The 14,474-nt window shown below is 41.8% G+C and overlaps 1 protein-coding gene across 1 annotated transcript in view; it reads right to left on the bottom strand.

Moving 5' to 3' along the window:
- Positions 1–14,474, bottom strand: part of LOC108168726 — a 107,934-nt gene that overhangs the window by 67,558 nt on the left and 25,902 nt on the right. The window lies entirely within an intron of this gene.

The following is a 14,474-nucleotide window of genomic DNA, read 5'->3' as shown; positions in this document are numbered from 1 at the left end:
GGGACCAGTGACTCATACCACACAGAAGTCTTAGGTATGGTTTTGAAGGGAAAATTATAGGCTGAAGATATAGTTAAATGGAAGAGTGTTTGCATAGCACGCATGAGGCCGAGTTTGGTCCCTATAGTCATACTGTGACTGCATAGTAAACCAACACAATTCATAAGCAGTGATCTCATTGTATGACAGCCTAGAGAGTAGAACATATACTGTGTTTGGGGACATCAAGAAACCAGGGGAGCAGGCAAGGACAAGGCTGGTGGTGAGAGCCAGATCAACGTGGTAGTTTGTTGAAGGATTTTCACCAGAAACAGGATCTGGTTCTCGCTCACAGAGAGTATTTTGGCAACTCTGTTGGAATAGACTGTAGGAAACCAAACGAGAGGTGAAGACGCTTCTCCCAAACACCAGGCAAGAAGTTACCTGGTCTTACCTAAGGTGGCCTGCCTCCGCAGCTTGCCTGGAAGTGTCCCGACCTTTGCATTTAAGTTCTGGTCTCAGGCAAACAAGAACAGTGTAACTATGGGTTTTCTACCTGGGCCCCAGTTCCTGAATATCGACCTGACTAGCTCATAACTTAATTATCCTATTTATACTATTCTATGTCTGCCATATGGCTGGTTATTTCTCTGCAGCTTCATATATCCAACTTCCTCAGTATCTCAATGTCTCGATGGTGAATAGTCAGGTAGTCCTCCCTGACTACCTGACTATTTCCCAGAGTTCTCTTGTTCTCTCTCTCTCTCTCTCTCTTTGTGTGTGTGTGTGTGTGTGTGTGTGTGTGTGTGTGTGTCTTTGTCTCTCTGTCTCTGTCTCTCTCCCTCCCCTCCATGTCCCTCCTTCTAATATTGGCCATCACATTTTTATTGACAGGTGACGCTTCCACGCCATACACAAGAGATTGTCCCTGCAGGACAGTCAAGGCCTTCCTTGCAGGTCGTCCATGAAGACCATAACAGTAGTAGCAGAAATGAGCCAAAGATTCATGAATAGGATTTAGAGATGTAAAAAGTTAATTGGCTTGAAGAGTAAGAGTTCAGAGAAAGGAGAAGATAAAACAAGGAGAAGGAGGGGGAGGGGGAGAAGGGGGAAGAAGGGGAGGAAGAGGAGGGGAAAGAGAGGAAACAGCAGTGTCAGCAGCAGCAGTAATGCTGACTCCCCAGTTCTAAGCATGGCAACTGATAAATGATTTCTCACCACGGCAGGGACAGGGGGTGAGGGAGGAGGTTTAGTAGGTCCAGGTGCTATTTTAGGCTTTGTTTTAAACCTGCTCATTTTGTGGCATCTAAGCAACAACAGAGCAGACTCACAGCATTTAAATGTCAATGAATATACCAATTCACTCACTGAGCACTTACCAGGCACCAGGAAGTGAAAAGGTAAAGGTGTGCTTGCCTTAGGGAGCACTAACTCCATGGGAGAGGAGGAAGCTGATGAGTCCATCACGGTTTCCTTTTAATTTCCCATATTCACCTTGGTTCTTGCTGTTTTCTTTTCCTGTCCTAATACTACCACGTACAGAATGACCAAACACCTGCTCTCCCTGGGGAGGTACCAATTCACACCTGCTGTCTCCGAGTAATTTTAAGTAACGTCCCTTCTCCCTCATGGGAGCATCCGGTTAAAGTGTGTACTGAGCTAACTCTCACCAGCCTCTCTGTATCAGTTCTAGCATGCTATTGATTTTCTGTGTTCATTTTCTGACAATAGCTCTCTTTCTGCACAGATGCCTTTGTTCAGCAGGTATTGATTGCACTCTGAAGAGCACGGCTGAGGAAATGAAGCAAATCTCTCTCTCCACTCTATAAAGCATTCTCACCCAGAGACTGACAATTAATCAGCCTGCCAGGGAGCTGGCTCTGGGCAGTGGGAAGATACTGATTGGCAGAAGGCAAAGCTATGCCAGTGTGGTTTTACCAGTCAGGATGACGTCATTCATCTATTAGAGTTTCAATAAATGGCCTTATTTTCTGAGTGGATAATAATATCTGCCTAGACTACTTTAGAGTATTTTCAGAAGCAAATTTTGGAAAGTTTTCCAAATTTTAAAATGCCATATAAATATTATAAATTCTTTTTCTTTCAGTACTGAGTTTAAAAGAGGAATTCTACACATAAAAATAAAAGCATAAGCCGGGCGGTGGTATTGCACGCCTTTAATCCCAGCACTCGGGAGGCAGAGGCAGGCAGATTTTGGAGTTCCAGGCCAGCCTGGTCTACAAAGTGAGTTCCAGGACAGCCAGGGCTATACAGAGAAACCCTGTCTCAAAAAAAACAAAAAAACAAAATAAATAAAATAAAATAAAAGCATATGTGCAGGTGGGTGAGATGGCTCAGCAGGTAAAAGTGCTTGCTATTCAAACCCAACACCCTGAGTTTCATTTCCAGTAGGATGAATGAACCAGCCCCAATCCCAAGTTGTCCTCTGGCTTCTACATGCATGCTTGTGGGTAGTGGACGCATGCGAGTAGGTAACAATAAATGAAATAGTCATATAAAAATTTAATGCACTTGAGAATCCATTTATGATTGCATTGTAAATGCAAAATGTAACTCTTGATGATAGCAATATATAATGTGCATGCAAAGTACATACATTGTGGGCCAGGGAAATTATTTAGCCATGCACACATGAGGACCTGAATTCAGAGTCCCCAACAGCCATGTAAAAGGCCAAGTGGAACGGCACGTACATGTGGGCCTAATGCTGGGGAGGCAGGAGCAGGAGGATCCCTGGGACTTGCCGATCAGTCTAGCTGCTCAGGACAAGACTCATCATCAGTCTCCCTATGCATGTACACAGAGCATCCTCACACACAAATATGTGCTCACATGAACTTTAAAGCACAGAAGCATAAAAGCCATATGTACTAATGCTTTATCAGCATTAGTTAGTGGTATGACATATGACATTAGATGTTGTGGGAAATATTAAAATAGATGACAGCATTTTCCTGTGCTTCACCCAGCTACTCTCAGCCCCCCGCAGTCTCACTGGCCAGTTCTTTTTTCTTTCTTTTTTTTTTTTTTTACTTTCTTCTTCTTCTTTTTTTATTAGATATTTTCTTTATTTACATTACAAATGTTATCCCCTTTCCTAGTTTCCCCTCCAAAACTCCCCTATCCTCTGCTCCCTCCCCTTGCTCCCCAACCCACCCACTCCTGCTTCCTGGCTCAGGCATTCCCCTATACTGGGCCATAGAGCCTCCCCTCCCATTGATGACCAACTAGGCCATCCTCAGCTACATATGCAGATGGAGCCATGAGCCTCTCTCCTTGTGTTTTCTTTGATTGGTGGTTTAGTCCCAGGGAGCTCTGGGGTTACTGGTTAGTTCATATTGTTGTTTCTCCAAGGGGGCTGCAAACCCCTTCAGCTTCTTGGGTCCTTTCTCTAGCTCCTTAATTGGGGACTCCATGCTCCATCTAATGGAGACTGTGAGCATCCACTTCTGTATTAGTCAGGCACTGGCAGAGCCTCTCAGGAGACAGCTATATCAGGCTCCCGTCAGCAAGCTCTTGTTGGCATCTGCAATAGTGTCTGGGTTTGGTGGTTGTTTATAGGATGGATCCCCAGGTGGGGCAGTCTCTGGACGGTCCTTCCTTCAGTCTCTGCTCTGAACTTTGTCTCTGTAACTCCTTCCATGGGTATTTTGTTCTCCCTTCTAAGAAGGAACGAAGTATCCACACTTTGGTCTTCCTTCTACTTGAGTTTCATGTGTTTTGCAAATTGTATCATGGGTATTCTGAGCTTCTGGGATAATACCCACTTATCAGTGAGTGCATATCATGTGTGTTCTTTTGTAATTGGGTTACCTCACTTCCGATGATATCCTCCAGATCCATCCATTTATCTAAGAATTTCATGAATTCATTGTTTTTAATAGCTGAGTAGTACTCCATTGAGTAAATATACCACATTTTCTGTATCCATTCCTCTGTTGAGGGACATCTGGGTTCTTTCCAGCTTCTGGCTATTATAGATAAGGCTGCTATGAACATAGTGGAGCATGGGTCCTTATTACAGGTTGAAGCATCTTCTGGGTATATGCCTAGGAGTGGTATTGCTGGATCTTCCGGTAGAATTATGTCCAGTTTTCTAAGGAACTGCCAGACTGATTTCCAGAGTGGTTGTACCAGCTTGCAATCCCACCAGCAATGGAGGAGTGTTCCTCTTTCTCCACATCCTTGCTAGCATCTGCTGTCACCTGAATTTTTAATCTTAGCCACTCTGACTGGTGTGAGATGGAATCTCAGTGTTGTTTTGATTTGCATTTCCCTGATGATTAAGGATGTTGAACATTTTTTCAGGTGCTTCTCAGCCATTCGGTTTTCCTCAGTTGAGAATTCTTTGTTTAGCTCTGTACCCCATTTTTAAATAGGGTTATTTGGTTTTCTGGAGTCCAACTTCTTGAGTTATTTATATATATTGGATATTAGCCCCCTATCAGATTTAGGATTGGTAAAGATCTTTTCCCATTCTGTTGGTTGCTATTATGTGTTATTGACAGTGTCCTTTGCCTTACAGAAGCTTTGCAATTTTATGAGGTCCCATTTGTCAATTCTTGATCTTTCAGCTCAGGCCAGTGCTGTTCTGTTCAGGATTTTTTCCCCTGTGCCCATATCTTCTAGGCTTTTCCCCACTTTCTCCTCTATAAGTTTCAGTGTCTCTGGTTTTATGTGGAGGTCTTTGATCCACTTAGACTTGAGCTTTGTACAAGGAGATAAGAATGGATCAATTTGCATTCTTCTACATGATAACTGCCAGTTGAGCCTCACTGGCCAGTTCTTATCTTCAGGAGACTCTGACTCAGAGCTCCAAAATCTCTCCACCCAGTAAAAATTCCCACTGGTGGGTTATTACCATGCCAGCCCCATGCTTCAAAACCTATGGCCTTTATGGTACACATCTGGCAAACCCACGCTTTCCTGCCATACCTTTCTCTCTTGAATCTAGTCGAACAGCCCCACGAAGAAAAACACCACGAAAACTTAGTTCAGAAACAATGGTAACTCAGTCGCTGGGTGCAACAAATAGAATGTTATTCTTGTAAGGCATATTAACTCTAAATCCTCTGGTGGTGAGTCCTGGAGGATTTGCCATTTAAGCCAGGAGACACTAGTAGCTACATCTTACCATCTTGTTATCCCCATCCAAAAGGCCCCTAACTCTCCTCTTCCCCTCTTCCCCTCTTCCTCTCTTCCTCTCTTCCTCTCTTCCTCTCTTCCTCTCTTCCTCTCTTCCTCTCTTCCTCTCTTCCTCTCTTCCTCTCTTCCTCTCTTCCTCTCTTCCTTTCTTCCTCTCTTCCTCTCTTCCTCCATTCAACCCAGAAGTCTCGCCTACTTGCCCGGTCATTGGTCCCTTTATTCATTTGAGAAAAGGTTCATGAGAAGTCACCTGAGAATGTAACTTATTCCTTTTTCCAGACAACCCCTCTTGGGAAGCAGAATTAACATCAAAATTCAGGCATCACCAGGACCATTCACAATAATTAGAGACTACTTTTATAAATATTTTATGTAATACTATCTAACAGAACATTACATGTAATAACATAGGTTATTCAAATTATCCACAGCATTTGGACTAGCCTCCATCACTCTTGATTGCCATCATGGTGAAGAAAATGAGCTGTGGTCCATCAGCCAACCCCTCCCCCACCCCACCTCTCCCCCGCCCCACCCCCATCCACACACACACACCCCTTTTAAACAGCAAACAACCCCAGAGACAACATGAATTACCTGATTCAGTTTTGCCAACAGACATTGTGTTTAATTTCAAGTTTGTCAACTTTGTATGAAAAGAGCACTCTGTATTTTGCTAGTAAAATCTCCTTGTATTTCATGTAAGCCTGATAAAAGTTACTTTAAGAAGAGATGATATTTAGAAAAAAATAGTATTATTTTATCTATGACCACAAACAAGTCTTTTAGTATAGAATAGTGGGAAAACAGCGTGTCTCGTGTTTAGGAAATTAAACTGGAAAATAATATATTTATCACTTGGCTCTAGAAGGAAACTTTAAACTAGATATACACAGCCCTTGAGAAATTCCCAACATAGTAATAATATTAATTATCTATAATAATGAAAGGCTCCTATCACCTAACCTGTTTACCACACAAGTCAATGAGTCACATTTCATAATTTCTACTTAGCAATAAGAAATCTGGACTCGGGCTGGTGAGATGGCTCAGAGGGTAAAAGTGCTGACTGCTCTTCCAAAGGTCATGAGTTCAAATCCCAGCAACCACATGGTGGCTTACAACTACCCGTAATGAGATCTGATGCCCTCTTCTGGTGTGTCTGAAGACAGCTACAGTGTACATATGTATAATAATAAATAAATCTTTAAAAGGAAAAGAAAGAAAAAAAGAAATCTGGACCTGGGAAGATGGCTCAGTGAATAAAGTGTAAACGTGAGCATGAGGACCAGAATTTGGGTCTCCAAAATTCATGTAAAGGGCCAATGGGCTCCATGGCCTGCCTGTGATATGATCAGGAGGCAGAAATAAGGAACCCATAGTGCAAGCTGGCTAGCTCAAGCTTCAACATGAGATCCTGGCTCAAGGTAAAGTGGAGAGCCATTGAAGAAGACATCTAACATCAGCCTTGGGCCTACACACATACACACACACACACACACACACACACACACACACACACAAGAAATCAGTGTCTCAGAGAACCTATGCAATTTGCCCAAGAACAAATAGCAAGCTAGTAGCTAAGACCCAGGTTCAGAGTCAAGTCTAACTCCAGAATTCCTGTGTTTTTTGTTTTTGTTTTTGTTTTTATTTTTTTTATTTATTTTTTTATTTTTTTGAGGACAGTCATTTCACTTGCCAGCATTTTCTTCAATCGATTTCCTTTTTATTATTATTAACTTATTATTATTTTCCTTTTATTGAAAATAGATTTTTTTTCTCACATAATATATCTCAATTACAGTTTCTCCTCCTTCTGAGCCTCCCAGTTCCTCCCCACCTCCCCTTCCATTCAGATCCATTCCCTTTCTGTCTCTCATTAGAAAAGAATGGGTTTCTATGAGATAATATTAAAATATAACCAATTAAAATATACTAAGGTAAAGGAAAAACTAGCACATCGAAGTTGGACCAGACAAACCAACAGAGGGAAAGGGCCCACGAGAAGGTACAAGACTCAGAAACTCACCTGTTAGCACACTCAGGAATCCCATAACAACACTGAACTGCAATCCATAATGTTTATGCAGGTGTCCTGGTGCAGACCTGTGCAGACCCCGTGCTTGCTACCTCATGAACTCCTCTCATGCGTCAACAGGTTTCTAATCTGTCAATGTTAGCAGTGTAAATCTATGAGGTATCATTTCAGTGAATATCCTTGGTGAGAGTGTCTAGTCACTTTGTGTTTAGAGATGACTCTGTGAGGACTGGTGCCAACCAGTGTTGGCACTGGCCAAGCTCCTAAAGTGAATAAAAGAACTGCTGACTAGGACCACGTGTTCTTCAATGGAGAATTCTTCCGTGAAATGACACCAATGATTTGAAGTAAGCCGAAAATGTTGAGTTAGCAAGGAGACTAAATACCCTGCTATACATGAATCAGAGGTCAAGGGTCAAATTGAGTCAAGGGGCAGGCTGAAATCCCTGAGAATGAGTGGCATGCTCACCAACACCAACATCTTTCTACCCAAGCTGTGCCCCTATAACACGGCCTTTATATGGACCCATCTTGACCTATGGGACTGAAAAGTATCTACAGGATGGCTATAAGCATGATTATTAAGAATTTGCAGACTCTGTGCTCCAAAGCTTAGGACATGTCCCCATAGCTCAAGGTGCATGACAATTCATGTATATAAACCCAGTATTCCTGGCGTTTCCGTATTGCTCTGTGCTTTTGAACACTTTATTTGTCAAGACCTTGGCAGTGAAATGAGGAGGGCACAGTTTTTATAAATCTGTCGAAGAAAACAAATGAATGTACCTAATCTCCTCTGGCAGCACACAGATGCCCATCTGTTCCTGGTTAACCTGCCAAGTTAGCAGAGTCTCAGACCAGCCCTTTTTGGCTCCCACACCTGCTGGTGTCCAGTGAGATGTCACCCACACACTCTCTTGAGGTAGGCTTCCATTGCAAAATTGGACTGTATTTTAGCATTCCACACTCTGAGCCCTATGCAACCTCAAAGTAAAATTAAGTAGAACTGGTCCCCCAAGGGGTGATGGTCCTGTGTGATAGGTCAGATACACATCATTCTGAGGCATGTCATGGTAGCCTTGGCTGAAAGCAAGGAGGGTAAGGCGTTCAGAAGGTCTGCCTTCCCAGGAAGTAAGGGCCTTATATTCAGATCCATTTTGTTGTGATGTATCTTTAGTGCATCAGTAAGATAATTTAGGGCAACAAGATAGGATGCTCTAGAATTCCTCAACTGTAGGGGATAAGGCACGGGAGTATTCGCTGGGGACATGGGAACCACTGCCTTTCAAAGCATTTAAAGCACAGGGGTTGAGGGCATGAATTTAAGGGCCTTCCAAATTCACTTCTACAGATGAGAGCTTGTCCCCACTTCACCAAGTGGACTTAGAATTCCTGCCTAGAAAATGTTGCCATATTAAAGCCTAATATTTAATATTGCTCTAAAATTTCCTAGAATGTTAATCCATCCCTCATATCAAATATTGTTTAATTTGCACATATCCTAGAAATCATGAATCCTATTTCAGCATTACAAGAAGTCATTGAGGAAGTGGGACATGACTACAGGCTCCGGGTGATAAATTACACAGGAGGCTTTGTTTAAGGTGCCTGCGGAAGGAAGAGCTAAGGGACAAGTAGGGAGCAGACAGTTGTCCTCAAAGAAAGTTCCTCTATATGGCAAAACTTCTAGAACATTCTGTGAGGAACAGCCTTAAAATGGGCATGCTCAATGGGGTCTGGATATATCAACCAAGCTAAATCTCTAGTACTTGAGTGAAGAAACAAGCTCACTGATTGGAAGTGAGAAGGTCAAGTTCATACATCAAGAGAAAGAGTGAAGGCTGGAAGATACAGCTCAATTAGCAGATCATTTGCCTAGCACACATGAGACCCTGAGTTCAAGCAACACAGGGTGGAGTCATGTGTGTTTGTGATCTCAGAATTCAGGAGGCAGAGGCAGGAGGATTAGAAATTCAAGGTCATCCACACCAATCCAGAGTTTGAAGACATATATATATATATATATATATATATATATGGAGAGAGAGAGAGATGGGGAGATAAAGAGGGGGACAGAGATAGACAAACAGAGAGAGTTGGTGAGACAGAAAAGGGGAGACAGACAGACAGACAGACAGACAGACAGACAGACAGACAGAAACAGGATGAGTTGGGAAAATGGAGAAGGGGAGAGAGACAGATAGAGACAGAGGCAGAAAGAAAGAGAGAAGGGGGGAGAGGGAGAGAGAGAAAGAAAGAAAGAAAGAAAGAAAGAAAGAAAGAAAGAAAGAAAGAAAGAAAGAAAGAGAGAGAGAGAGAGAGACACACACACACAGAAAGGGAGACAGAGAGAGTTAGTTTGAGGTCAAGCTGAAGAAAAATACAGGTGGAGTTGGGAATGTTTTTGAAAGCTTGCCCCAAGCTGAGGGATAAGCTGAAACCTTTGGCTAGCCTTCTTGTAGACTCATGACTATCCCTCCAGCCATTTTTCGTTTGTATACTCTTCAGCTTCCTACCATACTGTAGTGAATCATAGTTTTTGAAAACACACAAAATCCATTCTTATAAGAAAACATAAAATATATATTATAACTCAATTTGCTGCCCCCGCCCCCATCTCCATCAATCAGTGCTAGTTTCTAAGTCTAAGATACACTAAAATCCTCCACTAAGTAGAAACATCATGAATCATTAATTGGTCATTTCCAAAAATTATCTTAACTCTGGCCAGGAGTAAATGTTATTCCTGAATAGTCAATGATAGAATTTTGAAAAGGTCTTCTAAAAATAGAATTTAAATAGTGTAATGGTATGTGTTGCCAACAAAACATAAGAATCACGGCTAAGAATCACAGTGCAATAGAATGGAGCCTTGATGATATTGTTCAAGGCTCTCAGATTGAAAATCGAGACCAGGTGGCCTCTTCATTTCATGCACCAGACCTCATTGCCCGAGAGAGGCAAGAGAAGAGTTTATTTGTGAAACCACAGATGGGGAAATGAAGGAGGCAGAAAGGCAAGTGAGCCAAGAGGAGTTCCTGGAGCAGAACAGAGCTGGAGGTCTGAGAGCTATCAGAAAAAGCCTCCATTTGTACCTGCCTCATGGTGGGCCCTTTGGCATCATGCATGTGGCTTCTGTTATCTGTATATCATGGAATTATAGAGGGATGATGAGAGAGGAAAAGAAAAAGAGAGATGATGGGGGAGGAAGGGAAAGAGAAAAAGAGAGTTGTCCTTTTCTGCCAACAATAAAAGTATTTTCTTCCCACAGGTAAATGCCCTAAGGTCTCGGTCTCTCTCTCTCTCTCTCTCTCTCTCTCTCTCTCTCTCTCTCTCTCTGTCTGTCTCTGTCTCTGTCTTTCTCTATATCTCTGTCTCTATCTCTTCATCTCTCCATTTTAAAATGTGTGTTTCTATTATTTACTTGCCTATCTGTGTGTGTTTGTATGTGCGTGTACACATGAGCACAGGTACCATCAGATTCCCCAGTTATAAGCATTTGTAAGCAGCTGGACCTGAACACTGGAAACCAAACTCTGGTCCTCTGCAGGGACAGCAAGCTCTCTCAACCTCTAAGCCACCTCTCCTGTCACCTAATTTTTCAAATTAGCATTTAAGATAGTAGATGTCTATCCCCCAAGTCTTTTCCTTTCTTTCTTCCTTTCTTTTTTTCTTCCTTTCTTTTCTTCTTCCTTCCTTCATTTCTTCCTTTTTCTCTTTCTTCTTTTGTTTCTTTCTTTCTTTCTTTCTTCCTTTCTTTCTTTCTTTCTTTCTTTCTTTCTTTCTTTCTTTCTTTCTTTCTTTTTTCCTTTTTGGTTTTTCAAGGTGAGTTTTTCTGTGCAGCTCTGACTGTCCTGGAACTCCCTCTGTAAACCACACTGACCTCAGAGATCCACCTAACTCTGCCTTTTGAGTGCTGGGATTAAAGGTGTTCACTACTACCACCCAGCTAAGTCTCTCCCTTTTTCATGTCCAATATGCCTTTGCCCCACTCGCATCTTTTCTCCTTACCTATTATTAACCCCTCTTGGTCTCTTTTCTACTTTTCTAGGCTTTACCCACACTTATACACACAATGTGTATGTATGTCTGTGTGTGTCTGTGCATATGCCTCTATGTGTATGTATGTCTGTGTGTGTCTGTGCATATGCCTCTGTGTGTATGTATGTATGTGTGTGTGTGTGTGTGTGTGTGTCTGGCTTTATATTATACTTTCCAGATCTATCCATTTTCCTTCACATTTCCTGATTTCAAATTTTTTTACAGCTGAATAAAATTCTACATTTACTGGCCAATCTCAGACCAAGTATCAGTTTGATGATCATTTTTTCTTCCTCTGCTTACAAAATATAAATTCAACTCCTGACTGATAGCAACCTTATAAAATATGTAGAATATCTTGGGACAAACATTCCTCATGGACAAAAATTCTGTCCTTGTGCTTTTCAATGTCTGACATCAGAAATACCTGCCACACCACCCCCTGTGGAACACTCAATTTGTGCTAACTCTGTAAGCACAGTTCACATACATGAACTTTTTGAATTTAACAGTATTTACACATTCAGATGTGCAACAACCAGGAATAAAGGTTCTCCAGTTGTTCTACAGCTAAGAAAACATAAACTCAACAAATTTGAGTAACTTTCCCAAAGTTACAGTGGTAACAAGTGTTCAATGTATTTACACCTGAAAATATATTGAAACACAGAGCCAGGCTGTCTTCAGATAGCCTTAAATTAGATGAGATAAGGAAATAGGAACAGTAACTCAGTTGTAGATGAGAAGAACTAAGAGAAAGATAAAGTACAGCTCTAAAAACAAAACACTAGAGATTCTCCATGCCACACCCAACTTACACAAAGACATCACTGTAGGCTGGAAAGTGATATCCCTCTTGGGTTACAGCTGGGCTTTTCCTCCTGCATTTCTACTTGAATTCAGCCAAGTCCCCTGACCTCTTTAGGTCTCTAAATCTTAGCTGCACAATGAGATGGTATCTTGGGACCTTTTCAGTTCTTAAAGATCCCCTGAGGATTCTTGGCAATAGCCTACTTCCACGGAGCCTGAAGCATGCCACACACCACCTGAAGAATTAGATTAGATGATTAAATACCTGCAGGACCACCAGTAGTTGCAAGGAGTCTGCTTGGTAAAGTGAGTAGATTCATCACACCTACTGTGTGCATGTGCTAAGTTCCCACCACAGGGATTATTACATTAGCTTCATCCTAACAAGCAACCTCCAGACTGCAGCTCAAGGCAATTTATTTTATTCACAGTCTCGGGTCAGGGATTTAGAAAGACTCCTAGAGCCACTCAGAGACACTGGGATAAATATCTATAAAAGAATGCTACAGCTAACCCAGGAAGAACAGGACAAGTGAGAGCTAGAAGGACTAAGCGAGGGTCCTGGTGACATCACTAGATATCCAGCTGGCTCAGGAAAAACTCAGCCAAATGGCTGAAATCTGGAACACTGAGAATACCAAATTCCAGTGAGGACATAGAGCAAATGAAATTCTTGTTCATCACTGTTGGGAGTGGAGAGTAGCAGGATTATTTTTCAGCACAGCTTAGCACTCTCTTATAACAGTCCACAAAGGCCTCCTGTCCAACACATCAATAGTGCTGATTTACCCAAATTAACCAACAACTTAGACCAACACGAAACCTGCATTTGGATCCTGATGGCAGCTTTATCAAGAACTTTGCAAAATTTGGAAGCAATCAAGATAACCACCAATACCTGAGTGGATCAATAGGCTATTATTCAAGTATTTTTTTTTAAAATTACTGCCAGGTATGGTGGTACACACTTGCTATCTTAGCACATAGCTGGAGTAGAAGAATCAGCATAGTGAGTTCAAGGCCCACCTGACACACCCACTCCAGTGAAGTTTGAGTGACAAGTCCAGAAGCTTGGCTGCAGTCCTGAGGCAAAAAGTTTCACAGAAACTTGTCTCCTGGAGAGTCTCTGGCATCCCATAACCAGATTTGTCCCTGCAATCGTGTGGAGGGTCTTGCATGCTTTCTTTCAGTATTTTACTGGATAAGAGCTAGAAATCTCAGGGCAAGTTCTACAAAGTAAACTTAGAATTACAGCCAAGTCACCCCCATATGCAGGAATTTACAATGGTCTAGGAAGAAGGAGGGTTGTGGTTTAAGGAGGAACTAGAGAAAAGGTTAGCAAGAGCAAAACCCCCTGGTTGTGGGATAAGCAATAGACTAGAATTGCACCTGGACTATTAGCCCTTTCACCTGGCTCCTAAGAATAGCTGACTTTAGATAGGGCTGATCTTATCTCAGTTGTAAACACTGTCTGGTTCCTGCTAGTCCTTTATGTATGCGTTTCTCTGTTTTGTATCATCATACATCGGATAACTTCAATGTACCTTGGTTTATGTAACACCTAACTTCCTTGTTTTCTTCTGTAATATAAGTCTGATGTTCGCTTTGAGAAATTACATTCAGATACAACACTCCCTTGTGTCATGTCTGTTTGTCATTGTCGACTCCTTGACCACCTGAGCACCGGGATCCTGATTCTCCCACGGGTTCAGGGACTGACTGAGTCCAGCCCCTGGCACCCACCTCATTATACAATGGAGAAAATAAAAAGACCTGGGGTGTAGCTCAGCATGAGAGTTCTTGCCTAGTGAGTGCAAGGCCCTAGGAAAAAGGAGGGCAAGAGAAAGAGAGAGCAAAAGGAGAAGAGGGAGAGGAAGCAAGGTAGACAAGATAAGTAAAAGTATCACACTAAGCAGTTACCACTATGTGGCATTCTGGAAAACATTGAGCTTCAGAAGCAAAACAGTAGAACTTCCAGAGGTTAACGAGGGACACTGCATATTTCTAGGGCAGTTTAAATGTTGTTTACACTACTGTTAGAGTAGATACAATATATATATATATATATGTGTGTGTGTGTGTGTGTGTGTGTGTGTGTGTGTGTGTGTATGTATACATCATATATATCATATATACTATATATTATCTCTACAGTATATATCTATATTGATAGAGTAAACACATTGATACATTTTCCCAAAACTGTAGATTCACACAATAAGGAGCCTTAACCCTGATCTAAATTATAGACTTCAATCAATAATGATAGGATCAACTTAATTATAACCATGCTAATGCAGAAAACTAGTAGGGGAAACTGAAGGAGGGAGAGAACTGAGAAGATGGAAAAATAAAAACTTGCCATAGTTTCAATCAACTTTTCTATAAACCTAACACCACTGTAAACTATTAAATCTATTTTTCAACAATTAGATGG

The sequence above is a fragment of the Mus musculus genome, chromosome 2, assembly GCF_000001635.26.
Source record: "Mus musculus strain C57BL/6J chromosome 2, GRCm38.p6 C57BL/6J".
NCBI classification, from domain to species: Eukaryota; Metazoa; Chordata; class Mammalia; order Rodentia; family Muridae; genus Mus; species Mus musculus.
Note: the sequence above shows the minus strand (reverse complement) of the source record. Positions and strands in the feature narration are given on the sequence as shown.